A 27,921-nucleotide genomic window follows, 5' to 3' on the forward strand; every position below is an offset into this window, starting at 1 on the left:
AGGGGACAAGCGAGTCATCCCATTACAATGCAATGTGGGCGATGCTAACATTTTCTAAGCCTGTTATGGGTACTTTGGGAGCTTAAATAGCTTGTGGGCTTGTCTTGCAAGATGACTCCATCAAGAGGTGGGCTGTTCTGCAGGTATTAGGTAGGGTGTGGTAAGCCTGCCACAGTTCCCACTCACCCATTTGTGTTCCTTTCCTTTTCACCAGCCACGACACTGTCCAGAAAATAAGGGCTACGAGACCAACCTTCCTACTCTCATTTCTTTTGGTCTTTCCAATGGGCAAAAGGCAAAATGCTTCACTTCTATGTCCTGTCAAAAACTCTCCCAAGAACAGGCTCTCATGAGGCTTTCAAGTCTCGCATTCGGCCAGAAGAGAGAGGTTGATCCACTTCACAGAGCCAAGTTTTTGGAGGGGCTGAGAAGAGACAGACGGCTTTCCCAAGTCAAAGCACCTGCAGACATTCAGCTCATACTGCAGCCTCGGGCCCACAGCATCTTCCATTGTGTCTGAACTCCATCACCATGGTGGATTTTGGCCAGTAGACTCCTGGGGGGGGTGCGGCTACATGTGCATTCCTCTTTCGAAAGAGGCATGCAAATGAGGTGAATTGAAAATGCAAATAAGGTATAAATTTGCATACTTGACACCTCATTTGCAAATTCTAATTTTGAACGAGCTTCTTTCAAAAGAAGAAAGCCAGTGTAGATGCTGCTCTTTCAAAAGTAAACCCATCTGCAAAAGAATCCTCCTTCCCATTAAATAAAGGGAAGAAGGATTCTTTCAAAGATGGGGTTTACGTTTGAAAGAACAGTGGCTACACTGGCTTTCTTCTTTTGTAAGAAGGTCTTTCAAAATCAGAATATGTAAATGAGGTGTTAAATATGCAAATTTATACAGCATTCGTATTTTCGATTTACCTCATTTGCATGCCTTTCTCGAAAGAGGGATGCAAGTGTAGATGCACCCCTGCAGTCATGATTTCTTTTCCCCACCCCGCCTAGGGCATAATGGTTTCAGTCCTATTATTGTCTTTTTCCTGGTGGTTTCAGGAAACCCAAGGAGTTTTTGCACCACCCTGTTCAGAGGAGCTGGACACTTCTGAATTCAAGCCACTCATTTGCAGTTTGATGTTTTCTGTTGGGCACCTTGGTGATGCTGCATCATATCACATCATGATTAGCCACACAAGGATTCAAAGTCACAACTGGTCTTCAATGCCCCAGCTACCTCCAAATAAGCCTTTTCCTGGGCTCTTGCTGTTCAGTAGAAGACTCCCTTCATGTGTTTTGCAGATGCTGGTCTATAGGTGAACAAAGATGAGGCTCTCTGACATCCCTTCAGATGTGGCATTCAAAGCAACTGTGCTTAAAGTAAGACTTAAGAGAACAATGAGAATTCCCGTGGCAACTTATAGACTAACAGATTTCTTTTGGAAAAAACAAACAAACCAGCAGTCATGTAGCACTTCACAGACTAACAAAATAATTTATTACTTCATCAGATGTCCATGAAAGCTTCTGCTCCAAAAAAATCTGTAAGTCTTTAAGGTGCCACAGAACTTCTTGTTGTTTTCGCAGATACAGAGTAACATGGTTACCCCTCTGAGCCTTAAGAGAGTTTAGTCAGCTTTATCACATTGAAAACAGAGTGCAGGTAGCTATTAAGCACCCCAAACTTGAGCGGTCTCTGCATTGAGAGCTCAGGGAATTTTAAAGAGAAAATGCAAAGAGGGAGATTTGAACTTTGAATGCTGCGAAGTTCTGAGGATTTGGGCAGGAAAGAATTTTACCCTAAACTGGTTACTCAGTTGGCAGCTGAATGCTAGAGAGACAGGAATCTTTATGAGGGAAGGTATTCCTGCCTGAGGAAGAGAAATGCAGTAGCACGAAGGAGACGAAGCCACAGTTCCGTTTTACACGGCACGTCAGGATGCTTGCACAGCCGTCCATTCATGGGTAGGGAGCTCAGGGGAGGAAGGAAGGAAAATGTAATCTCCCTCATGAAGTTATTGGACAGATGGTTTCCCATCCTGGAAAGAAGCCAGCCACTGTGGCTTCTCTCCCCACCCATTCCTGCCTCCTCCCTATGGCACCAGACACACTCTCCTTTCAAAAAATTACTGACCAGAAAATTGTTGAGGGCAGCGGCCCAGTGAGGCGGTTAATCCCTGCTGTGGCAGGGCTGTGCACAGAGGCTTCCTGCCCTGTTGTTACCTCTGGGTGACCCCAGTGGTTGGCAATCAGGAAGGCAGGTGGAATGTGTGAAAAATATCGCGGAGGTGGCTGGGGGCTGCGGTGGTGGAGGGATTCTTCCTGCGAGTGGACACACAAAATAGTGGGAGATTTATGATGGCAGAGGAACTTCATACGGCTTCCCCGTAATTAACTTTAAACGTAGCTAAGGGCTGCGACCTCTGGGGTTGAGTCTCCTGTTGGGTTTGCAAAACAAGCCCTATCGCTTTATCTTCCTCTCTCTGGCAAATCACCCGGCTCCTTATCTGGCCTGAGGAGAATCATTCCTGCGGGAGTGGCCAGCTCAGCGGACAGCAGCTGGACTCTTAGGAATCTTCCACTCCGAGCATTCGGGGGCTAAGGACACCTGCCCCCCAGGCAGTGCAACACGCGACGGGGCTCCAGAGGGTACCTGTGCCCTGGCCTCACGCCCGCCCCTCCCTCTCCCTGCTCCGCTTGTACCTTGCCCCTGCTCTGCTCATGCCTCGCCCTCTTCATACCCCTGCTCCACCCCCTCGCCTGCCCAGCAGTCCTGCCCTCCCCCACCCCCCCAGGAGCTGCACAGCTCAAGAGCAGAGTCAGCTAGGTACTTTGTGCTGCTCTAGGGCAGTGCTGCTCTGGGGGAGGGGCGTGACCACCCCCACACTCACTGGAGGTGGCACAGTGCTGGTATCAGTGTGGGGGAGAGGCTGGACACTGTGTGTGTGTGGGGGGGGTGCCTGTGACCCCTGCATGCACCCATGTGCATGCCCCCCACCCCTCGGGATGCAAGAAAGCTCAGGAATGTCCAGTCGAGGGCTGTGTTGGCTAGATAAGGGATTCTTAATATCCACTCCAAGCTGATGAGGCGGATCTTAGCTAGAAAAGCCAATTCCCTAATACACAAATGTGTGAGCCTTTAAGGCACTACAGGACTGCTTGTCTTCCATAGCATGAGGTACAGCCATTTCATTGTATCAGTGGGTGCAGATTTCAGCTGCACCATCCTGGACACCAAGAGGTGGCCTGTGGAGTTCCCAGCATGACCTGCTGCAAGTAGGTTTTGCTTGTGTCTCTGTATCAAAGAGAAAGGCAGCTGGAGAGGGAGAAATCCCGTCCACAGGATGGGTCAGAGCAGCTGCCCCAGGCCCTGCACTTTGGGGGACCTCGTGATGGCTGTTTCAACCACTCTACGGACAGGATGTTCCCCCTTGTTAGCTGTGGGGCACAGGGTGGCCTGGGCGATTACCAGGGGCTGGCAGGGAGCAGCAAGGGTCACCTCTCACCCCACACTCACCCAGTGGCAGGAGCTGGAACTACCCAGCAGCCTGCTCTGCTCTGCTCTGCACTGCCTTGCCACCCACCTCCCAGCCTGCTGCACTCAGCTTCACCATGGTGGCGGGAGGCACAATGGCCTGGCCCGGGCCCAGCCCCAGGCCGTTCCCTGGACTGGAGTGCAGCAGGCTGGGAGAGGGCAGCTGAACAGAGCAGGCTGTGGAGCCGCTCTGGCTCCCATTGCTGTGCTGAGTGTGGGGGGAAGGGATCCCGGTTGACATCCCCTGCCAGGGCCCCCAGTAATCTCCCAGTGGCATTGCGCAGGGAGAGGGCTTGGGGAAAGCAGCGCCACTGGCGCACAGCTGAGGTGGGAAGAGGTTCCTCCTAGGCAGGGCTTGGGGAAGAGGTGAAGTTGCACGGGCAGGGTAGGGCCTTCAGCAGAGGGGGTTGCGCAGACCCTGCACCCCCCTATGGCCAGCCCTGGCTGGAAACTGCAGGAACTATGGCACAATGTGGCTGGGTTTGGTCCCTCAGGAGGGATGTCATAATGGTGTCCCCTGGCTTATTTCCAGCATTCGTGTCCTCCAGAGGAGGTAAAAAGCAGACAGCAGAGTGGGAAAAGCACAAGATTTACAAGAGCGAAGAAGAAGGCCTGAAAAACGTGAATTTTAAAAAGAAGGAAAAAAGAATTCTGCCGGTCAGCCCTGTAATCCAAGACTTGCCAATGGCTATCATAGAGGTTTTTAACAGTCACGTCAGAACACTTGCAATCCCCCATCCAGATGCATTCCTGGCAAAAACTAGGACGACACCAAGAAGTGTCACCCATTTATTACATCATCAGTGATGAACTGAGCCCTGATATTCCACAGATCCAACATACGGTGCTGACCAGTCTTTGCCCACCAGAGAAGCTACTGGTTCACTTAGCAAGGGCTGGAAGCAAGGGTGAAAATAAATTACAGGTCCTGTCCTCTGGCAACCTGGTCTCAGCCAGCTCATTAAAAAAACTCCCTGCTAGCTTTTGCCACAGCTCAGCCAGCCCTTGCTGGAGCTGTGCACCAGGGTGCACCTGCTGATTTTGCCTCTGGTTGGAAGCGTCAATAGCTGGAATAGCTTCCAGGAAATCTCCCTTCTCCCACTCCACGCAACTCACTCTGGGGTGTTTGAATAGAACATCACAGCAACTCTGATTCAATGGTTAATGGAGGCAGCGTTCCAGCCTGAAAATGGCTAACGTGTCAGGGCCTATGTCTACACTAGAAAGTTTTGTAGACAAAAACTCGTGAAGCATCTACACACAAAATGCATTTTTGTCGACAGAAATTGCCAACAAAAAAGCAGTGTAGATGCTTCAGGGGCCCTTTTGTCTACAGAGTGGATCAAAAGATCCATCAGCTGTTTTGTGCAGACACAATCTGTTGTCAGGACGGTGACTTTTGTAGCCAGATGCTTCTAGTGTAGGTGTAGCCAATGTGGCTGAAGTAATTTTGTTCGTATGTCGGTTTTGAAGACACTCTGGGAGAAAGGCATTTAAAGAGCCCTTCCAACCTTGATCTCCTTACTGCTAGCTTCACAAATCCAAAGAAACCCCAACCTCTCCTAGTCACAGCTCACTAGCGATATCCCGGGTGGGTAGAATAACACATTTCTGCCTCTCTCCATCTCCTGCCTCTGCCAGAGAAACAAAAGTTGCTCTGTTTGAGCTGGCATTTGCAATTGCCCAGGCTGTTATCCATGTTTAAACAGAGAGCCTTTGTGTGTTCAGGACTGAAAGATCCTGCTGGTTTTAGGAAGGACAAAGTGTGGATATTCCAGGGAAGTATTCCATCCTTATCCCAGCATATCTGTAGAGCCCTGACACTCATTAGCCTCCTAAAACAACAAGTCCTGTGGCACCTTAAAAACTAACTGCTATTTTGGAGCACTCATGATACATATACAGTGACAGTTTTCTACACCTAGGCTGCCTAGGCCTTACAGCCTGAAAAACAGTAATATATTTTGCTTTTAACGTTAGATGGATTTTCTCCCCACACCCTTCCATGCCCTTGCCCCCTGGGTAAATGCAGACAAGTTAGTGCAGGAGTACTTCACGGGAGAGGCATGCTAAAGAGGTGAGTAGAAGCAGAGTGAAAGGTGTGGCTGTTCAAAGTAAAAAACCAGCCTTTGCTTTAGCTGGAAAAAAAAGAACCTTTTGATGCTTTAACCCAACCCCTGGGGAGATCAGTGTGAGCTGTTAGCATAGGCGCTAGAACTAGGGTTGCTGGCTTGGTGTGCTTTCCATCATTTATGGGTTTACAGTTTTATTTAATAGCTCTCAGCACTATACAAACTTTTCCAGTATGTACACCTGCAAGCAGAGCAGCCTGATGGCAAAATTCTGCTATTTCTTATATTGGAAAGCAATCAAACGTGCAGGGGGCGGTGTGGAAAGGGACAAACAGAGGGGCTGACAGATTTGCTTTGCCCCTGGGTAAGGTGGGAGGGTGGGTCTGTGCAGGCCCGCTTGTGTGGAAGGGGCAAACTGGGGCAACCAGCCCTCAGTGCCACTGGGACACCCACACAGCTCTCCAGCCCTCAAAGCACCACATGGGATTCTCGTGGCAATTTAAAAGGCTCAGGGGTCTGGCTGTTCCAGTAATGGCAGCAGTGGCCACAAACTCCAGGCCTTTTTGTAGTGGGGCTGACAGCCACTGTGGGCCCAGAGGCACGGTTGGAGGTTGGAGGGAGGACTTCTTCCGTTTCAGGAAGAGGTGGGGCCAAGGGATGAAGGGGCAGAACCTAGCGCAGAGAGCCCTTAGCGCTGCTCAGACTGTGGTGCTGTTCCCCCCCCGCCCCTCAGCTGCACAGAGTGGTGCAGCAGTGCTGCCATGGCAGTTCAAGGGAGCCTGGTGCTCCGGCCACCACTGCTGAAGTGGCAGCAAGAGCTTCAGGCCACTCTGAAACACCAGTCCCCTGTGCAATTGCCCCCTTTGTTATCCCCCGCCCATTGGCAGGGCTGCCCTTTTGTATCACTGGGCCCTGGGGCAGTCGCCCATTTCTCCATTGACATGACTGAGGACGAATATGGGTATTGTCATGAGTATGTGGGAAGTCCTGAGTTAGGGCACATTAAAGCCTGGGGGAGGATAATTATGGTTGAATTTAAGTAGAGTAAACCCTCAAGCTATGCACACCAACCTGGTTCCCAGCTCCCCTTGACTGGCTGGCACCAGTAAACTGACCAAAGCTGCTGCCCTGGTCAGTTTCCCAGGCCCCCTAAGTGGTGGGGAGACAGGAACTAGGCTGCCCTCTGGTTCCCTGCTGGCTGCCACTCTGGGAGCCTGGAAACTGACCAGCCCTGGTGTGTTGGTCAGTTTCCTGGCTCCTGCAAGCCCAGGGATGCCAAGAACCAGGCGGCAGCCTGCCTCCCATCTCCCCTCGACTTGTGCGAAAATTTGAGTTGTGTGGGGCTTGCAAGAACACAACCCCTTTGTAACTTGATGGGTTACTGTACCACAAAAAGGTCTGCTCCACTCTACTGAGCAGACTTCCATAAAGGGCCCTGAGGACTCACTGCTATTAAAGGGCCTGTTCCTGCTCTCATAGGCCGTGTCTACACGTGCCCCAAACTTCGAAATGGCCATTTGAATGGCCATTTCGAAGTTTACTAATGAAGCGCTGAAATGCATATTCAGCACTTCATTAGCATGCGGGCGGCTGCGGCGCTTCGAAATTGACGCGGCTTGCCGCCGCGCGTCTCGTCCAGACGGGGCTCCTTTTTGAAAGGACCCTGCCTACCTAATAAGGGGACTTCGAAGCAGGCGGGGTCCTTTCGAAAAGGAGCCCCGTCTGGACAAGACGCGCGGCGGCGAGCCGCGTCAATTTCGAAGCGCCGCAGCCGCCCGCATGCTAATGAAGCGCTGAATATGCATTTCAGCGCTTCATTAGTAAACTTCGAAATGGCCATTTGAATGGTCATTTCAAAGTTTGGGGCACGTGTAGACGTAGCCATATAGACATATTCTGACCCTGGCCTAACAACTGACCTCAGTGGGGTTACACTGGATTTACATTGGTTGGGTCCAAAATCATGAGATGAAGGCTAGATTGAGGAAGCAAAACAAATGTTAGAGACAGAGTTATGGAAGGGAGTAGATAAGAAATGAACCCCTCGCTGGAGTTATAGAAAGCTTTGTCTTTCAAAGGAGATGACGCTGCTAAATGCCCATTGAATTTCAACAGAATTTGGATGGTTTTGGTAATCCCAACCGCTAATGCTTTATTACACGCAAGGGGTAAACTGAGCTGCACCTGCAAAAATCTAACACTAGCTAAAATACTGATTTATTGTTGGAGGGGCATGGGGGCAAACAAACAGAATTAGCCCAAATGTTTTCCACAAAGCCCTGAAGCGAGTCCACCACGCACCACCTCTCTGACTGCTACAGAGCCAGGCATTGTTGCCATGTCAGGTGAGAACATTTGTTGAGCGATGAAGAATAAAGGTCAAGAAAAGACCATGAAAGGCTTCCATCTGGCTGCAATAACATAAGAAGGCCCTCTGTGCTCTCATGGCCAGGAGGGGCTTTCATTTGTAATGGGAGTAAATGCAGAGTAACTACTGACATGAGCAGAGGTACATTTGATTGACAGCATGGGAGTAAATAATCGGATCTTGCTCCCATTGTGGTTAATGGTTATTTTGCCACTGACATCCATGGGAGCACAATCAAGAGTTAAGTGAGCTCAGAATCTAGGATTCGGTTTTAGTTACTGAGCCCAGGGCTAGTTGAGCTGCTCTGACTGGGATTGAAATCCACGGCATGTTCACAAAAGGCTGAGTTCATATTGATCCAGGAGGATTCTGTGGATTGTTACTTTACGGCTCCTCTTCTCTGAAGTCCTTCCTCTTGCTCTTTTCCAGTTTCTTCTCCTTCCAGACAGGAAAGAATGAAAACAAACAAACACCTTCAGCTCCCAGCACAGGCCACTCTTCATTTCCAAAGGGTCTGGGTGCAGCCAGCTGCACGCCTGCAGTAGAGTTGCAGATCATCACAGAGTGCCGCCAAAGACAGCTTCTTTCCTTCCCCCATCTCAAATGTTTCCTTCCTCCAGCTGGTGTCTGAACATCAAACACATTTAAAGGTCCTATGCTGTGTGTGGAAGCTTTTTCACATCTGGAGGCCAGAGGTCAGTCCTTAACAGAAGTAAAGTGGCTTGACTTCCCATTGACTTCAGGGGACCACTCGTGATTTACATCACCTATGCACCTGACCCCAGAAGTTGAAATATAAAGGTTATTTTTAGGTGGCAAAACTGCAAAGCAAGGGCTATCTGTAGCATTTGGCCTTGTAAAGCACCACACACAGAGTGTCAGCGCTTAACAGACAGCAACTAATGGAGTCCACATCCAGGGTTCCCTCTTTTTTCCATACATGTGCAGAATAAATTTTGTTACATGGAATGTGCAGATGTGCACCACAAATAGAAACCACAAACTGCTATAATTGAGGGCTGCAAGCACTTGGCTAATCATCTGGGCAGCATTAGAAGCTCTCCTGAATGGCTGCCCAATCGCTCAGCTTACAGGGAACACTGTCCACAGCAGATGGTAATAGGACCGTAGTTGCTGCTCTGCTGGCACAGAGCACACAGGGCCAGCAGGGAGTTCAGCAGGATATGGGGAATCCCTGGCTGGCGTGGCATTGGCTCTCCAGCATCTCGCAGAACAGGCAGGATGGTCAGGGAGAAACGGGCACAGGGAGACCATTCTTGGGTTGCTAACCTGACCTTTGAGGCTGCTCTATCTCATGAGGGACAGTGCCTCAAAAGTGGCCTAAGGTTTTTTTCCTGGGTTCACTGCAGTGTGAGAGTCAGTCCTAGCGATTCTCAGGCACATAAATAAAATGAAGGAGCGGTGCTCAGTTTTGCTGCTCAGCATGAATCTGTTCATCAGCTGAAGCCGCTAGAACGTCAGTAGTTGACAGAGTTCTGTGAGGCCGCTTGCGTTATGACCCCTCTCTAATAACTAACAGCCCCGACTTTTGTAGTAATGAACCTTTATTAAGACTGGTGGAATACAGGTTTATTTTTAACACTAGACTCAGCACTCCGGCTTTTCTATTGTAAAAGTTTACGTTTACCAAAAGCCAAAGGACAGTGTTAGTAATTGCTGGTGGGTGTCTTGATGCTATTCATTTAAATGCAACCCAGATTCCAGATCTCAAATTCACCCCTCCTTTCCCTGAAGGGAGGGAAAGGGGATGGGGAGAAGTAGCAGCCTGTAGAGACCTGTTTGCACTAGATCGGGGTGCACAAAGGGTGGGGAGTGTGTGTGATGGGGTTCAGGGGTCCCCCTGCACTGCACCCCGTCCGCTGGCAGGAGAGACTCTCACTCAGCAGGTACAACAGCCGGTTTATTAGGCAACAGATGTCCAGTTTCTCACAGAAGCAACAGCATAGCAGCCAGAGACAGTCCTTCCAACCTGTCCTGGGGAGAAGACCCTGAGGGGTGCCCCTCTGGGGTGTAGCTTTCCCCCTCCTCAGGCTGGCTGCCTTCCAGCTCTCCCTTTTCCTAGCCTCTAACTGCCACCCCCGATTCAAACCCCTCTCAGCTCCTCCCTGCTCTTTGTCCAGGCAGAGGTGTCACCTGCCAGTTGTAGCCCCAGGGTCATCCTTAGCCACTGGGAGCTGCTGCTTGCCTCAGACATCCAGCCTGACTCACACATGCACTCCCCCCACTCCATCACAGTGTGAAATTTCATGGGGTGGGGGTGCAGCACGATCAGCTGCTGAATCTCAGGCTCATCCATCACATTAAAAATGTTGAAATATGTCACTGGTTTTATGTCTGTCTTCACATTTATGTACCGATTAATAATATTTTTACATTCTACAGACTTATCATCTTGCACCTGCCAAAGGGGTTTTGTTTTCACATGAACACAACCCAAATTTCCATTGGTTTGGATTACATTAGATGGGGCTGTGGGGAGGCCCTGCTAAACGCAGGCATGAAAAGCAGGGCCCGACGTAAAAAGTTTTCTCACCCCTGCAATAGATGAAAGTTACATCACCTGTTCAGTGGAGGCCTTCCTTGCCCTGCTGGAAAGAGCATTTTGATTTTCTGCCTTCATACAGGCATTTAAGATCATTTCCCTCCACTTAAGTGAACAAACGCCCTCTGTTCTTACAATCAGAGGCGTATGTGAGAACAGGTGGTCCCACGCTGATTTCTCTTCAGTGGGTTTTTCCAGTCGCTTTTGTCTGTAACATAAACTGCATCTGCAGAGTGCAAGGGGTGCAACACTTCTCAGCTCTGTTGTATAGAACAGTTGAGGAAAAGGAAGGGTGGGTTGTTTGCAGGAAGAGGTCATGCAGGAGTCAGCCTTTACAATCCTATTAACGCAGGGACAGGGTCAACTGGAGTGCACCATTCCAACAAAAGCACCAAGTGGCCACAAGCTGTCACACTGCAAGAGTTCATGGAGGCATTTGTTGGGAAAAGAAATGACAGCTTTTTAACAGTCCTCTGCCACACAATGTGCTAGAACTTGCCTCTGTGCTGTGAAATGAAAGCGCCCAACACATCCATCAGTGGTAATATTCTCTGCCCGCAACTAGGGAAAAGCAAAAGGGAGTGGCACGTGTGTGGCAATTCGTTTGAGGAAAAAAAAAAATGCATTTAAGTACAGCTTTAAAAATGCCTTGTGACAGAAATACAATGCTCCTTCTCAGGAAAATAACCGCCTGGCTATGTTTTAAACTGTTAATATTTGACAGCCGTGAGAAGTTTGTTAAAGATGCTTTAGTGGAGACTTCACTTTTCACACCATTAAATAAAAGGGCTAGAAGTTCTTGTGGAAAGGCGCTCATACTACATTTGCAACACCCTGGTAAATGGGAAGAACTGATGTAGTTGTTTAAACAAAAGCTCACTTTATAATGAATATCGTATTGTCTCTGATATGTTCATGGGAATGTTCTGTAAATGTGTCAAATCTTTCAAAATAAATAATTATTTTAACAACATTAAACAATCTGTAATGCGGCAGCCCTCTCCAGTCCACTTTGCAAACCAGGTCACTAGCTTGCCATCCAGAACTCTGAAATAACCAGCATTTTAACCATAAGCAAATTTGAGTTACCATTTCCATAAATACAATATAATGAGAATAAATACAGCAAATACAGTATAAATTTATAGTGTACAATACTACTGTTGTTGGTAAATAAAGTACTCTGCATACATTTTTGTTTGTTTCTTAACATTTAATCTTGGTTTTCTTTAGTGTTATGCATTGCTAGGCACACCTCTCTATTATCCAGAATATTTGAATATCCAGCAACCTCCCCATTCCGGGGCTGCTAGGTGTGAAAGAGTTTACTGTAAATAATGCAGATGCAGAAAGTACCAGTTGGAAGGTGATGGATAAGATCTGGAAAAGCAAAGCGATTAGCTTAAAAACGAAGCTGAGCATCTTGAAAACATGTATTCAGCAGCACGTTGTATGGATGTGAGACATGGGTGAGAATGAAAGATTCAAAGAGAAGGATATTGGCATTCGAGAGGAGTTGTTATAAGACGATCCTGAGAATAGGATGGCTGCAGAAGGTCACCCATGAGGGATTACATAGGAAGATACAGCCCAAAGAGAACCTACTGCAGAAGGTTTTACAATGCAAGTTACAGCTATTCGGGCATATCTGCAGAATGAATGATGAACGAAAAATCAAGACCCTGGTACTCGACATAATGGACAGTTCAAACAGGAGAGGCAGACCCCACAGAGAATGGGTAGATGATATAGTAGATTGGTCCGGAGCTAGTCTACAGAAATTAAGCCACTCCGCACTAGACAGGGAAAGATGGAAGGAAATAGTGAGGGAGGCATCGGACACCAACAGGCGCTGAGACCATGGTTGTTGACGATGATGATGAGAAAGCACTACTGTAGAGGACAGGGATGAGGGAAAAACCAATGGACAACCCTCCCCCCCCCCCAAAAAAAAAGCATAAAAAGGTATTCGTTCTGCTTTGGGGAAAATATTTGATCCCATATAAATATACTGAAAAGTGCCCTTTTCCCACGTTTTTTCTGAATGTGTGGTTATTAGTAGTATTAGGCACTGCACATATTTCTCAGCGTAATAGGCTCCCATAGAACATAATGCAATTATCGGTTAAAACATGGGTGCAACAGGCTTATATATTGATGGCAACAGTGACAAGAAAATCACAAGGACATTCAGGGTTAGATCATTTATTTTTATATAGCAAGAAAAGGCAGTGGTAGGTTGCCCATTTATTCAGTGATAGCACCAGTCGCTAGAGTGAGGGGAAATATGAAATTTAAAGGTTAATTCATCAGGAGTGGTTGCCTAAGTCACATAATATTATTTCTGACTGGGGGGACTATGTACTGGTTTTGGGCTTGAGGATACTTAGGCTACATCTACACTTTAGGAATGTTGAAGGCTGCTACACAATTTTAGGTACAGCAATGGCGTACCTAAAATTGATTTTGAAGCTGTTGACATTGGTCTCTATCCTCACTGCTGAATGTCGATGGGTGCCCCTCCCATCGACCTTGCTTAATCCTTGTGGCTCGCAAGAGGCTAAAGGGTCGATACTGACCCCAGAACAGGCCGTTTCGCCCCGGAAGATCAAATCTAATCTTTTGATCTTCCCCAGCAAGTCTAGATGTAGCCTTAGTCCTGCCTAGGAAATGTTCAGAACCTCTCCGGATTGGCACCCTTAATTCACACTGTAAGGTTCACTCCCCAACATTTATGCGGACTGCAGTATACAGACCAAAAAAACCAATGTTCTCCTAAAATGAAGACCACTCTAAGCAAAGCCATTTTAAATTAAATCATCATTGATATTTTAACACTGTTCTATTTATTTGTTTGTGGACAATATGGAGAAATCCAGGAAGAGTTTTACAATAAGAACTGTATGTCAGCCAGGGGATATTTAAAAAAAAGGCAGATGAATTAACCCCAGCTAGGATGAGTCTAAACTTTCACAGTGGATTGCTGACTGCTGGTCTGTGAACTGGAGTTGGGACGTGCACAGAATTGTTGCCATGTAGTGCCAGAATGCATTCTTCCAAGGAATTTTTGCATTTTATTGCAGTGTCACAATGGGAGAATCAGCAGAAGTGTGACAAAACGATAAACGGGATTAGAGGCTCTGACCTATGAGGAGAGGCAAAAGGAATTTATACAGCTCAGAGGAAGACAAGGGGGGATGTGATAACCATCTGAACACAGGAGAAGGAATGACAGGGAAAAGAAGGAGATTTAAGCAGATGAAAGGACAACTAAGAACAATGGCTTGACACAAAACAAAACAGAAAATTTTAGAAGGAATAAACTTCTACCTCTCTGATCAGCTACTCCTTATTGTACAAATGACAAGCAGTCCTGTGGCATTTTAGAGACTAACTGAAGTGCCACAGGACTGCCTGTTATTCGTGAAGTTGCAGTTTAACACAGCTGCCCCTCTGAGCCATTATTGTACACTTGCATTCCACGACAGCCCACAATGTGTAAGCACAGCTCATATGCAAGGAAGATTTAGACCCGTCTCAAAGAGGACTGCTCCATGAAATTGCTGAAGGAACACACAGGTATTTTAAAATAGTCTTTTATTTTTGGGTATGAAAGAGTAAGGCCAAATTATGCCCTATCCATATGGGGACAAGCTTTCACTTACTCTAGATGTGCAATGGTATAACTCCAGATATCAAGGAGATGTTCTCATTTCATACTGGTGTAGCTGGGAGCAGAATTTATTCCATCCACTTCAGTGGAGTGCATTGTAGTTATAGTAATTTAGCAGACCTACTGCACTTATTGAAAAGTGGGTATAAATTCACGTTACCATCGTCTATAGCAATAGTGTAAGAAAAATATACAAAAGGGCGACAGAAAGACTGGAATGGACTGGCCCAGCAGTCTGCAACCAAAATAGCAAGAAGAGCATTTTTTTCAAATTCAGTTACAAAACCAATACTTCAAGAGCCACAGCGTGTGTGAATACGAGACAGTCCTTAATAAATAACGTCAAACTGTACTTTTTGTCACCACTATTTTAAGAACAGTGCACACACAATGCTTTGTACCAGTTAGAAAGTTTAAGTTACTTTCACCCCTAGATTGGAGAGCAAATAAGGACAAGGAAAATGCAGCGCCTGGGGACAGGCTCTTAAGCAGGAAGGAGCAATGTTTGCATCAACCCTCCACACACCCCCATTCCCAGACTCTAACCCCCCTCGGCCCCTGCCCCCCATCCACAAGCTTTATTCCCCCATCCCTCCAACCTGTTCCCCTATCCTCAGGCTTAACCCCTCTCATTCCCAAACTGTTCCCCACCCCAAGGATTAACCTGCCTTAGCCAATGAGCTCCTCCAGCTGTGTGCGCTGCCGCAGCTCCTCCGCGGCCTCGGTTCCAGCAGGGGCAGACTCAGTTGCCCCTACCCTCAGCTCCCCCACCTGCAGTGTGGGTGGCTCTCTGCTCTGCTGCCGCTGAAATAATGGAACTAAATATAATTGGTTTAACGGCCGGCTCCATCCCACCAACTTGCTGTCTGTTAAACCAGTTACATTTAGTTCCATTATTTCTGCAGTGGCAGGGCAGGGAGCTGCAAGAGGAGTCAGAGGCAGCAGCACCCAGAGCCGCAACTGACTCCTTAAAGAGCCGCATGCGGCTCTGGTGGCTGCAGGTTGCTGACCCCTGGTCTAGCGACACCATCCCAAGACTCTGTTGAACTTGCTGGGCAAAGACAAAGCGGCTCTTTGCCCACAGAAACTTATGCTCCAAAAAAACATCTGTGGGTCCATAAGGTGCCACAGGACTTTTTGTGGATACAGATGAACACAGCTGCCCCTCTGGTACCGTGCTGAAATTATGCCTGGAAGAGAACAAGAGACTGCAAGTGGAAATTAACAGCTCAAAACTGAGGTGGTGGAGAATAGGCCTAATTCATGCACAAACTAATGTGCAATGCCCTCTTTTGCCCAACACACTTTTTGGAGTCCTTAATGCCCTCCCCAAATAGAGGGACAGGCGGACTAGACAGAATGGGTTTTATTATCATGGCTGCCACACCCACCATTTACTGGAACCCCAGGATCAACCAACACATCAGGAGGCCCTCACAATTATGAGCTTGTGAAATGCACTGACCCAGGCCTGCCAACACTGGGCTGGGGACAGTTGCCCCAGGGCCTGGTGATTATAAGGAGCCAGGGCTCCCAGCTACCACCATTACTTCTGAGGCAGCAGCAGTGGCTGAAGCGCCACATGGGGAGCTCGGCAGGGCTCTAAGGGATGGGGGGGGGGCCCCCAGCACCATACTCCAGGCATGTCTGAGAGCTGGCGGCTTTGGCTCTGCCCCTTCCACTTGAGGCCCTGCCCCTTTCAGAGGTGAGGCGCGGGCCCCCCCTCACACTTGCCCAGGGGCCCACGGTGACTGTTGGCCCTGCTGCCTGACCAGACTAGGCCAGAGAAAAGGAACTGATGACATTGCCCTGCCCTCGTTTTTGACTCAATCCTGAATGCCACCAGGAATGGGACACTAAGGTTCCAGCTCACACTTCCTCCTTAACCTGTCCTCCGCCTCACCCATCTTATCCATTCTTTCTCCTATTCCCTTTAGCTTAACAAGAGCCTGGCTTGGCTGTCCCAGGCTGCATCTTATGCAAGATTGCCGTGAATCCCTCATCAGCCTGACTCAGGTACGAGTTTGCTAGGCTCACAGTGGCTGATTAGACCAGCTGCCGTGCCCTTGTTTCTCCTGCCCTGGGACTGCAGTGAAGGTCAGCACCCAAGATAAAAGCTGCATTTCTTAGAACAGCTGTTCTTTCCTCTCCCCCGCCCCCCACAATTTATTCTGTTCTGTCTTTAAGGAAGCAGCGTTAAGCTTTAGCAACTGCTCCAGACCACAGAACTAAATTTTCCCCCCTCCCCCCACCGATGGACAGTTATTATCACAAGAAAGATGCTCAGATGTGAGGGTTTCATTGCAAATCTCTCTCCACAGCTGAAGTGAAAGGGAGTCAGGGACAGCGTCAAAATAAAAATCTGACAATTAACATTTTACATGCATTGCATTCTTTTTCTGTCTCTTTAATAAAAGATTATGAAGCTTTGGGACTAAGCAGGCTGAGCACCCAGCAGCTGAAAGCCCAAACCACGTTTAGCTCTTTAGTTTTTGTCCGTTTTAGTTTAGTTCAGTGACAAAATCACGTTGCTGCCTTTGGTGTTCTGGGCTCACTTGTTCCATTGCAATTAACACAAGAGGTGAAAGAGACAGAAGTCAGAGCACGAGATGTAGGAGGCTGCCCCCTCCCACAGCAAAGCACACGGGAGAGGGGTAGGAGGGAAGGAAGCGCTATCAACATAGGTTGGCAGTTCTATGGGCCAGGTGTCCAGGCAGTAGGCATATTCCTTGCCCAGGGTCTGGCTCACCAAAGTTTGGGGCCAGGTCTCTCCCTGGCCCTGCTCACCCCCTCTTTGAGATCCCTCTGGGGAGTTCCCCAGCCTGCCTGCCACTCCTGGGCCATCTGAAATGCTCTGAGGGGGCCTCCGCCACCACACTTGCTACGGCTGGTTTTCACTGCCGGCCCTGTGTCCCTGAAGCCATGGGGGGGGCGGGGCGGATAGCTCCCCATGCAGCTCCTGACCTGAGCACCCCTACAGCCAATAGGAAGCTGTGAGGGTGGTGCCTGCAGGCAGCAGTGTGCAGAAACCTCCCCTCTTCCCCCAAGGAGCCATTCCCGACAGGTGTGCCCCAGGTAAGTGATGCACCTCCTCCCCTCTCCCCGCTTCTGATCCCCACCCCCTGCAGCCCCCAAACTCCTTCCCAGAGCCTGTAACCCCACCCTCCGGCCTCAGCCCAGAGCTTGCACTCAGCACCCAAACTCCCTCCCAAGGCCCACCCCTCATCCCCAGCCAATCTCCCTCCCAGAGCCTGCAGCAGGTGAGGGGGAAAGGATGAGGAGTGCGGGAAGGGGCAAGGCTCTGGGCCATTCAGGGAGCCACCAAAATTTCTGCAAAACTGCCACCCCTGTCCACCAGGCTCAAGAGACCTGGGCAACAGCTATTCCCGTTGACTTCAGTGGGAAATGCTGGATGCTCATCACCTTTGCCATTCAGATGGTTAGGACCACCGTGCCCAATATGCTTCTTGTTCGCCACGTGGGGTGAACGGGGCGCTGGGGTGTGACGAAAAGTGTCTCAGGAGAGCCGTGCACATGGAACACCCTTCTGCCCGCTCTGCACCCCCCACCACCACTGGGTGGGGTGTGTGTGTGTGGCAGCAGCGGTGGAGGTGGCCCCTGCAAGTTTCCCTGGCACGGTTCCTTCTCCCCTGGCGCAGCCGCGCCACTTCTGTGGCTCCTGCTTGGAGCCACCCAGCTCCTTCAGCCCTGGTGCTGGTCCCGGGTCTCTAGCCAGTACCCGTGTGGCTTCTGTTGCCTTGGCACCAGTGTGAGCCCCAGGTGTGGGCCGGCGTGGCTTCTGCTGCCCCAGCCTGGGTGCCAGCAGGTGAGGCACAGCTTCTGCTGCCCTGGCTCCTGCAATCCCAGTGGTGGTGGCTCTGGTGAGTCGCTGGAACGTACACTTAGAACGAGGGGTTGGGGTGGCCTGGGGGTACCTGTCTCTGGGGGAGAGGGAGGGCATTCATGGGGGCAGGGTGCAGCGAATACACAGGGAACATAACCACGTGTGTGGCAACCCTTGAATTATTATTGGACTCCACTGGATTAGGAGGCTAGATATAGAGTTAGGAGGCTACACTGGCCTAAATCTGTGAATTTAAAAAAAAAAAACACACCTTACTTTGAACACTGTTAGTTGTATCTACTCTGATTTTAACCATTAGGAGATCTCCACTACGCCAGATTAAATCCAGAGTCAATCCATCCATCCTGACTGAATTAGCTCTGATGTAACACTACCACCTCTGTATCCCTACCAGCTGTTTCGTCTTCTTTCACTTTATGCATCTGAGTGAACTGAACTGCAACTCACAAATGCTTGTGCCTCAATAAAACTGTGAGTCTTTTAGATGCCTCTGGACTCCTTGTTGGTTTTGCTAAAAGAGACTTACACAGCTACCTCTGAACCCTGGCTTCTGTCACTCTGGATTTGCATGGCATAGCCGACGTGTGACTCTGACACGTGGGACTTTAATGGCAATATGAAGTACCACTCTTGAAATATGACATTATGAACGCTAGGAATTTTCTGACGCTTGTTTTTCCTTTGAACTCCTAAACAGGAACAGAGACAAATCTCTTCAGTGTTAAGACACTTACGACGCTTCTGGTTCTGCAGAAAAAATCTTCTGGGGTTGAAAAAATAATGATGCTGATGGTTGCCAAAGGAGCCCAGTACAGCACTTCCTCTGTGCGAGTGGTAAACAAGTGTAATGATGTCATTAAGAGCTGGCTGAACTACAGATGAACCCTGGGCTGTAAATGAGATACAAGGTGCCAGCTTGCTCCCCCTACTCCCCCGCCCCACTTCCCCACTCAGAGCCAGAGGTGTCAAACACCAATCTGCAACTGTTACATATATAACCCAGGGAACTGAAACCCCACTGAGTGCCCTTTGATAGTCAGCCCCTCTGCTTCTAAGGAGGCAAACTTCCTCTTTCCATAACCACACGTTCACACAAATGCAACACCCAGGGTAACCTCTGATGTAGCTGGATTAAAGTAAAATACCACGAGAGTCATGCAATTCTGCACAGACATCACATTCTGCAACCTAAATTTGAGGCACTTGATTCAGAGAGGCTGGCGTCTTCAGTTTCAAAAGGGTCTCGGAAATGCTCTAGCTTCAATATGGCAGTAGCTAGTCTTATCTTACTGTGGCACAGGGGAAAAAATATTTATACCAAGAATCCTGCAGTGAAATATTGAATCATTCTTCGCCTTGCAGGGTGGGTGGGAAGGAGGGGATGCCTTCCAGAATTTCATTTGGAAGCACAAATTCTCCTTTTTGGGCAATAACTGGAAGTTTTGTTCCCTCCGTTAAACGATTTTTTTTGCAGGAGCAGGGAAGGTACTGAGTGCATATTCAATACAGTTGCAAGTTGCTAAAAGTGGATCTCAACATTTCCTGTTCCCGCCCCAAAGTTTCAGACGGCCAAATCTAACTCAGTGAATATTCCAGTCGCTGAGTTTGGTGCCTCTGTTTACTGTTTGCAAGGAGGTTAAAAATCACAGATCCAAGAAAAACACTAATTTAATCATCAAGCTGGAAAAGTTTGATTGTCTGTTTTTTCGTTATTCAGCTTTTGTGGCAGAACTGCCTTTAAGCAAAGGGAAAGGTGAATTGAGCAGCCTCTTCATGCCCATGATTTTATCTTGAGCCTGGCAATGTTTAAAAAAAAAAGCAGGCATTAATGACCTCAGAGAACTGGTAGGTGAGGTCTCATCAGAAGAAAATCTAAGAGAAAACAGAGTTCAGGAAAGTTGATCATTTCTCCAGGTGTCAATATTAAAAGCACAACTGCAAACTCTCTTGATGAAAAGATAAAAAGAAGAGGCAACAGATGAAGACAGCTCCATCAGGAGCTATCTAAGGACATGAAACAGCAAGGGGCAACCTGGGCTAGTAAGTGGGCTGCAGGACTGTCATAACCAAGATGGTCTTCCAGGATAGTGGAGTTTTGCTAATTGTGCACCTAGATGTTTGTGGGATGTGCAATGGATCTGTAGAAGCACAGGGAGGGAGTGCACGGGTTCTCACAGTCAACATTGTGCAAAATAAACACACACCTCACTTTGGCTATGGTTACACTACAGCACTCTGTCGACAGAAATCACTGTTGGAAGAGATTTCCCGACCTGTTGACAGAGTGCAGCCACGCACAAGAGCCAAGTGGAAGAGCGCTCCACTCTGTTGACAGAGTGGCTGGATTGCCCAGCTGCTCCCTGACAAAACAGGCGCCCAGAAGCACAGCAGACAGGGCCGCCCATGATGCGCCCCCCCGCCCCAGAATGTCCACATAGCTTTTTGGTCAACAACCTGTGGACAAAAGGCACTCTTCCTCATCTGGGAGAGACAAAAAATCATTGGCAGAAGGGCCGACTTTTGTTGACATACTGCTGACAAAACGCATTTTCTGTGTAGATATTATACCAGTTTTGCCAGTAAAACCGGGGTTTTGTCAGCAAAACTCACTAGTGTAGCTGTAGCCTTTACATACCCTTTCTTCAGGTGTTTGTTTTTTAAATGTAAAGCAAACAAAAACCCCAAAACAAAACAAAACGAAAAACAAAGAAAGCAGTGTAGACAAGCCCTAACTAAAGCAATCTCAAGATGAAGTCCCAGAGGACTGGAAAAGGGCAAACATAATATCTATCTTTAAGAAGGGGAATTATGAGTGACCAGGGAATTATAGACCAGTCAGCTAACGATGATACCGGGAAAGATACTGGAACAAATTATTAAACAATTGGTTTGTAAGCATTTAGCAGATTATATGCTTATTAAGGAACAGCCATTATGGAGCTGTCAAGAACAAACCAACCTCAATTTCTTCTTTGACAGGGATATTGAACTAGTGGATCCCGGGGCAGCAGTAGACTTGATTTATCTTGATTGTTCCAGATGACATTCTCATATGCAAGCTGGGGAAATGTGGTTTAGATGATATTACTATGAGATGCGTGCACAGCTGGCTGAAATACTGTACTGAAAAGAATAGCTATCGTTTTGATGTCAAACTGGGAGTGCATTTATAGCGGGATTCCACTGAGGTCAGGTCTGGGGCTGGTGCTATTCAATATTTTCATGAATGAGTGGGATAATGGGGTGAAGAACATGCTTATAAAACATGCACATGACAACAAGCCAGGAGGGGTTGCAAGCACTTTGGAGGACAGGATTAGAACTCAAAATTCTTATCATGGAGGTTAGGTCTATAAAAGGCTGTTAGCCAAGGGTAGGAATGATGTCCCTGGCCTCTGATTGTCAGAGGCTGGAGATGGATGGCAGGAGACAAACTGCTTGATCATTGTCTTCGATCCACTCCCTCTAGGGCACCTGGCAGTGGCCACTGTCAGCAGAGAGGCTACTGGGCTGGATGGACCTTCTTATGTTCTTATGTTCAAAATGACAAAAAATCAGAGAAGTGGTCTGAAATAAACAGGATAAAATTTAACTGAGGCAAGTTCAAAGTATTTCATTTATGGGGAACAAAAAAATCAAATGTGCAATTACCAAATGAGGAATAACTGGTGAAGGGCCAAGATCCTGCCTGCCATTGTATTATGCTGGCCTTGTACTTGAATCTACACAGCGTCAAACTTTTGCCTCCCACAGTTGGCTTTACAGGCTAATTTAGGGAGGGAGTTCCATGTGTGAGGGTTATGTGGGAGAAACAAATTAATAGGTGGTCAGAGACTGCTGGAATCCTGTTAGGGTGTGTGGTGGAGCTGCTGCCCCACTCCTGCAGGGAAAGGGTTAAAGCAGGCTAGAGGGAGACTGTGCAGCACCCCAGCCAATCAGAGAGAAGCTTGTAAGGAAGGCGTGGCAGCCAGCTTCCTGGGGCAGCCCTATATATAAGGACCTGCTCAGCAGATCAGAAGCAGTTGAGCTCTGGCTAGGGAGGATGCAGGACTGGCTCCCAGCAGGGGAGAAGCACCTGGAGAGAACAGTGATGGGCAGGCTCAGGGGAATGGCAGAGAAGCACCAGCCAGACTGCTGACCTTGATATATTAACCAGGAAAGGGGCATGGTCACAGGGGAAGTGGCCCAGGGAGGGGGAGAGGAGGGCAGGACAAAGCAGGTACCATAGGGCCCCTGGGCTGGGACCTAGCATAGTGGGTGGGTCTGAGTCCCCTATTTCCCCCTTGTACCGCACCTTGGCACCAAGGGTGGCAGCTGATACAGACTGTAGCTTGCCCCTGATGCAGACTGGCTAGATCCTGGCTGCAGATGGCCACAGTGGCTGCTGGGGCAGAAGACTGCTAATAGCCTCAGAAGCGGGCATAAGAGACTGCTAGTGGGCAGTGTCCCAACGATGATGCTGTGATACGGGGAGCAACGTGGGTCTGGAGTCAGAGTGCAGAGAGAGAGAGAGCAGTCCAACCAGGGGTGAGACACCACCCCGGCGAGGGCACCCAGCTGAGGATCCAGCTAATTTCCAGTGTGACCAGCAGGAGGCAGTGTCTTACACCCCCCCTTTACACGATGATGTGATAAGAGACAAGAGTAAACAGGTTGGGTGGGACAGAATTGCCATGAAGGTGAGCACAAGAATTTTAAAAGGCTGTCTTCCTCAATCCCCAATTACGCTAGTGTTAGCAAGCCACCCCATTCCTCTTCCTTCCCTGCAGCGCTACAAAGGCCATTTGGGCTCACCACAAAACAGTCTGGGTATCTTCTGCTTCCAGGCATCCCCATTAAAAAGGAGAACAAAAAACAACAAAGGTTTAGTAAACTCTTTATCCCTTCTGGGCCTTTCAGTTGCAATCCTTTGTCCTTCAGCCCCAAATGCATTTCTCTCCTAAAGCAAATTGCTGTGCCAGACTAATTAGGCATCCGTTCAACAGCATGTTTAACTCATTTTATAGTGCAGTAAAAGCCCTATGTATATTTTAAGTGCTTCAGAGGGATACAGTTCTGCCAATCTGAGTCAACTTTTTCCTAGCCTGCTCCAGACTCAAGATGTGAGTGCAGGGTACATAGACTGTGGCAAGGTTTCAAGTCTTTTTAGCTGATGGCACCACACCAGTGAAACAGGGATGGCTGACCCTATTAATAGAGGCAAAAAGCTCAAATCAAAAATATCTTTGTTAAAATCTATCCCAAGGGCTCAGATAGCACAGTCAAGTTTCCTGACATTGTACAGCAACATCATTTAACAGTGCTGATTTGCATCTCATTGACATTTGGAAACACACGACTTCCCCTCCCCACAGTGCTGATAACCTTTGACATCATTATGTTGTCATATTATGAGAGGGTTGCATGACACTACCCTGTTGTCATGTGCCATGACATCTTTATCTATCTCCTCACATCAGCATTTCTTGGTGGTCACTTGATAACGAGCAGGACATCGTCATGTCACCCCCATATCTGTGAGTCTGTTGATGGCTATTAGGTGGCAAATATTAGGTCTGTCCTGCTGCAGTCCTAAAGCTGTTTCCCATAGATGCCCAAAGGTCAGCCAGCTGATGTTTCTGGTTACACTTGCCAGATATAAACTGTGTCTTTTGGCATTTTGTTCAAGCTGCTAGCCTTGGCCTCAGTCCAGGTCGCAGACATAGATGGCATCCATTCCTGGGACTGGGATCCAGGGTTCTGGCCCATATTTAAATTCATGAATCAACAGGAAAGCTAGCTGCCAGCAGGAAGCAGTTTAGTAACATAGCTGTGATTACATAATCCATATAGAGGATGACTTTCCAAATTTTGTAAAAAGGGGTTGATTCACTCTGAGATCCTGCAGGTCAAAGAAGCCAGTATGGAAGGCTAATTATTTGATTAAATTGTTGACAGGAGAGTTAGGGACCAACTAATCACTCAAACTTCCACACACAACACACAAGAGGAAATTCTGGATTGGATAGTTTCAGAGGGGTAGCCATGTTGGTCTATATAAGCAAAAACAATGAGGAGTCCCACAGCAATTGAAAGACACAGGTGCAAAATGAGAGGTGACGAATAAGGAAGGTTGAAGGGAGAAATGTTCCCGTCAACATTCTGCCATGTAGACAGACATGAAGTTGATCGCAGATAAATCGATTTTAGCTATGCAATTGGCACAGCTAAAATTGCATATCTGCAGTTGACTTCTATGTGCAGTGTACACATACCCTAAGAAATGAATTTGGGCATGAGCTTTTGTGGGCTGGAGTCTAGGGCTCATGGAAAAATCATGAACACTTTTTTGATGAAATTTTTCATTTTTGTTGCTGTCAAAAATAAGGGTCATGAAAATGCTCATAGAAAATTCTAAACGCAGAAGGTTTTCACCAGCCCTCTCCTCAGCTCCTACGTCTTGTGTACAGTCATCAGGGGAACAGATATGTAAAATGCAAGTGCAATGGACAGAAAGGGATGCCTTGTTGGCCAAAGATAATTGTGTTTATTCATACTTTAGAGTGGTACAAAAAATATACAGTATGTGCATCTTGCCATCTCCTAGAAATCCAGCTGTAGACCCAATGCTGGCTATTTGTCTCCTTTAACCTGTTAGGATACAGGTTGCTGCTATTTCTTCAGTGTTCTCCAATCACCATTTCAAATTGAGTTTGGCTGTCAGACCCACTCTGAGACTTCATTTTCCCCATCTTAAAGCCAATTTATTGCCCCTGCAATGTGCCTGAATAACAGCTCTGGGAACAAAGTCCTCTCTTTAGCCATAGAATATGTACATCAGAACAATGAGTGGGCTGCATGAGTGGCTCCTCTTTCACCTCAGCAGGCTGCAGCAGCCTGCAGCCCACTGGGGTTCCACCTGCAGCCCACTGGGGTTCCACCTGCAGCCCTGTGCCCCTGCTGCCCACCCCAATCTTCCCCTCATGTGCCTCTTGTGCACGAGTACACTGGAGCCCCACACTTACCTGCTCCTCTCCGTTCTTCCGAGCACTTGCAGAATCACCTGATTCATGCTCCATGCCTGCTTCAACCTTCCTCCCTCTCAAAGCTAGAATGCTATGAACAGCTGATTTGCAGTATTCCATCCTCAGAAGGAAGGGGGTGTACGGGGATGGAGGCAATCTGCAGACTCCAAAAATGCTGGGAGGAAGTGTAGGATGTACAGGGCTCCAAGTGCCCCAAGGTGTGAGAGGCATATGCAGGATGGTGGACAGCCAGGGTGGGGGTCTATGGGCTGCAGGTGGGCCCCAGTGGGTAACAGTTGGCCCTAGGGCTGCAGGTTGCCCACCACTGATGTACAGTCTTTCCGTCTACTACCCTGAGAACATATATTAACCATAACAATGGGCCCAGACAAGGGAAATCAAACACAAAGACCCAGTCACACCTCATTCTCACAGGTTATGCTCCCTGCAAGAGTTCCAAATGGATAGGGTATTTTGTATGATGTGGAGCAGACAAAACATCTACTAGGAACCGGACTGAGACTTACCAGCTTGTCTTACACAGGCCACTGAATAACTGATTTTTGGTCACTATTACCTTAGACTGGATTTAACAGTTACAAGTTTAAACACTTTCACCCACTGTGACATTCCAGGGTGCAATCTAAACAGTGAAGGGCTGTGTCAACTCTGGTCTGCAACCTGGGTGCCTCCAAAAATACTTTGCTGTTACAGCACCCAAACTGGTCTCCTCACAAACATCTGAACAGCATGCAGGTCACACCCTGAGTGTTTGTGTACTACCACAGTACTGAGCCCAGCAGCCTGTTAGCAAACACCAGTCAGACTCTAGGTTTCAGCAGCATCAGTCACAGCTTGCAGGTTGACCCCCAACACACTCCCAGTCCAGGATTCCCTCCACCTCAAAACATCTGTTCTGCCCCCTCCAGCCCTCTCCTAGACTGCCCAGATATATTAGATCCCCAAGGGGAACAATATACAAACAGTTTGCTACCATAAATGGAGATTCTCCTGCACCTTGGTTTAAAAAACATACTGGATTAGTTATAATTAAAGAATAAAATGATTTTATAGAGCAACAAAGAGAGAGATTTTGAGTACAAAGCATTAAAGTAAAAAATGGTTACAAAAGAAATAAAGACAAAATGCTTTATAAACTTAAACCAGATTTGGTTCAAAGTGAATTTCTTATCACATTTTCCCAGGCACAGAGCTGACCAAATTCCAGGCCAGGTTCTGTTTCCAAATTCCATAATCTGTTTCTCTTGTCTTAGGTGGACAACAGAGGGACAGACTGAGAGAGAGAACTCTGGGGGTGTTTTCGCTCCTCTTTTTTATAGTTCAACTACCCTTTGAAATGGCATCTTTTTGAGGGTTACCCCTAGATTCCTGCTGTGAGGACAGAGACAGAGTCCAATGGTAAAAGATGCTCCCACCACAGTTTGCTCAAGTGCAGGTCTGTTTGTTCCTGCACCCACTTTCTTGCCAAAGAACGGACACTTGATAGTGGATTTCCCGGAAAGAGGCATTGGCTTTGAGAAGCAGGTTTACCTACACCCCCGACTTGCCTGGCAAACACACTTCAGTCATGATTTTATCTGATTTTCATAACTTTACATACAATGTCATTACACGCCTTTCATTGTGTTATTATGAACTGGTGAGTTTTTAGTTTTCAAATGATACTTCTCAAACCATACTTTGTACAAAAGATCGTTACAGTAGGTTGTATTGTGTGAATACAGGGATGTATTCCAGATGGACAGATGGTCACAGATCAGCTGTCATTCTGGTGTTGCTACACAGCACCAAGGATCATATTTATATATGACATTCTATTGTAATATTTTTGACAAAATACGCTTTGTGAAGTATCACTGGACAACTAGTAACTCACTGGTCCATAATATCATGATGAAAAGCATGTAGCAACATTATATATACATACACACACTCTCTACTGACACCCCTCACCAAGAGTTTGCCATTATTTTGATCCAAAATCCAAACGCTATAATATGTTAGTTTTACATTTAGAGTTGAAAACGTTGTGCATAAAGCCAATTGAATGCTTATTTGCACAATACTTTTTGCCAACCACAGCTGATCCTGGAAAAAGTAGATAGGAAGTGTGTCAGTTTCTTGTGTAAACTGTGTACTTAAAGAATTTACGATTTCATTGTGTCAGATCACATGACCTAAAAACAAGCACATACTTGTACCATAATTCACCACTTGTAACATAAACTGTTCTGAAGGTCCTCAGATAGGAAACCATCTCTTATCCTTATACTGGAATTCACCAGCTCTTGAGGAAGTTGTCTGCTGCTTTCATTGTTTTGAAGTCAGTGTAGACTGTAAACCTATATACAGTAGTCAAACTACATACCAGAGTCTAAGTTTTTATTTGTTTTGTGGTATCATCCAATAGCCACTATGATGAATTGGATCAAATGGTACTCCTGGATATACAAACACATAAGTAGATCTGATCCCTGCCCAGAAGAGCTTAAAATCTAGTTTGAAACAAAAGGCAATAAAATTAGTTTATTTTGGGTATGTGAGGCCAGTACTGCCAATACAGGATCATACCCATGCAGATGACAATCAAATTCCACTGTATCACGTATTCACTCCTTTGTCATCTTATGGTATTAGAAATGCCTTCTGCTGAAGAACATTACTGACGCAGAGCTGTGTTTTGTTTGGATTTATGTGCCAGATTAAAATTCTCATGTCAAGTATCTGATGGCAGGCACAGAAGAGATTTTTTTCAAACACTAAATAGCAGGGCATTCACAATTCAGATTACTGACTCTTTAAAAAGGGCACACCAGAGCA

General features: G+C 47.4%; 1 protein-coding gene across 1 annotated transcript in view; it reads right to left on the minus strand.

The window, feature by feature from the left end:
- Positions 1–27,921, minus strand: part of DHRS3 (dehydrogenase/reductase 3) — a 51,233-nt gene that overhangs the window by 13,254 nt on the left and 10,058 nt on the right. The window lies entirely within an intron of this gene.

Source organism: Carettochelys insculpta, chromosome 23 (genome assembly GCF_033958435.1).
Source record: "Carettochelys insculpta isolate YL-2023 chromosome 23, ASM3395843v1, whole genome shotgun sequence".
Taxonomy (NCBI): Eukaryota; Metazoa; Chordata; order Testudines; family Carettochelyidae; genus Carettochelys; species Carettochelys insculpta.